A 1,792-nucleotide genomic window follows, 5' to 3' on the forward strand; every position below is an offset into this window, starting at 1 on the left:
ACATTGTGTTCCATAGGTTACTTGGAGGTACTAAGTGATTTCAGGCTAGAAATCTGGTGGGTTATAATCTGGTGGGGGTTTTTATTTTGATGGATTTAGTACAGAGTCTACAGGGTTTCACTACACAGATCTGACTTGTAGGGATCTTTCCTGTTTTTCAGACTCCCAAGCACTGGAATTACAGGTGTGTACCACCACGACCAGTGTCAATCGCCATCTCAGTGCACTCCAGGGACAGGAGCAGGATGGCAGGCCAGGGATCCAAATCCCAGTCCCTGCATCTGCCTAAGCAGGTGCTTTAATCCACTGAGTTATCTGGCTGGACCTTTGTTTTATATTTTTAAAGATCACTCTAGCAAAATGCAAGAATCATATTAAAATCCAGATATGAGATAAAAGAGCCTAAGTTAAGGGAATGGTAGCAGGGACAAAGAAGAAAAGAAATTCATTCATAAGATTTTTAAAGGCAAAAATTATACCCCTCCCAAAAGTCCAATTTAGCTGACCAAGGAAATGATGATACCATTCAGATAGACAAAGATACACAGAGAAGGACAAGTTTAGACAGAAGTGGTCAGGAATGGGGCAGAAATGGATACTTATACATTTACATTTTTTCATTTACCTATTACTTTATTTTTAAAAATTCATTTTGCACGAGAGAGTGCAGCAAGAGACTGGGCATGGTCTCACATACCTGTAATCCCAGCCTGGGGAGGCTGAAAATAGGAGGATCACTACAAGTCTGAGCTGTGTAGTGAGACCCTGTACCATATATATATAGCAAGATGGCTATTAGAGAAACTCAGTGCCTGTCTCACACACACATGTTCAAAAGTGAGTAAACAACTATATCCTAGCTAAAGGAAGGTGTAGGAGTGCAGCACAGCACTGGTGGGGACCCTCTAGAGCACTATATATGGATGCATAAAGAAGGGAACAAAGTCTTCCATCTCTAATGTCTCTCCTCCTCAGTCAGGAACAGCTTGAAGCCAGGAAAGATTTCCCAAGAAGAGAAACATGGGCATTTACAATATCACCGAGGAAAATGAAATATCTGGGAATTCATCTAACTAAAGAAATCAAAGATCTTTTCACAGAAAATTGCAGTATTTTGAAAAAGGAGATCGCAGAAGATTTCAGAAAATGGAAACATATTCCCTGCTCCTGGATAGGAAGAACCAACATACTCCCAAAATTGGTGTATAGATTTAATACAATTTCTATGAGACTACCACCACATACCTCCCAGACCTAGAGAAAATGTGCCTAAAATTTATCTGGAATCAAAAAAGACCTAGAATAGCAAAAGCAATCCTGGCCAACAAAGACAAAGCAGGAAGCATTACAATTCCTGACTTGAAATTATACTACAAAGCTACTGTAATAAAATCAGCATGGTATTAGCAACAAAATAGACCTGAAGATCAATGGAATAGACTAGTAGATGCAGAGGCCTCTAGGAATGCACTCATCCATCTGATCTTTGACAAAGGGGCCAAACACACTTACTGGAAGAAAGATAGTCTCTTTAACAAATGGTACTGGAAAAACTGGCTCTCTACATGCCAAAGCTTAAAACTTGACCCAGGTCTAGCACCATGCACTAAACTAAAATCAAAATGGATTAAAGAACTGAGCACTAAATCAGAAACACTAAATCTCCTAGAAGAGAAAGTAGGAGGATCTCTTGAAGACATAGGCGTAGGCAAAGAGTTCATGAACAGAAACCAAATCACACAGGAAACACTTGAAAGAATTAACAACTGGGACCATCTCTTATTGAGAAGTT

This window comes from Octodon degus, unplaced genomic scaffold, assembly GCF_000260255.1.
Source record: "Octodon degus isolate 3935 unplaced genomic scaffold, OctDeg1.0 scaffold00276, whole genome shotgun sequence".
Lineage (NCBI taxonomy): Eukaryota > Metazoa > Chordata > Mammalia > Rodentia > Octodontidae > Octodon > Octodon degus.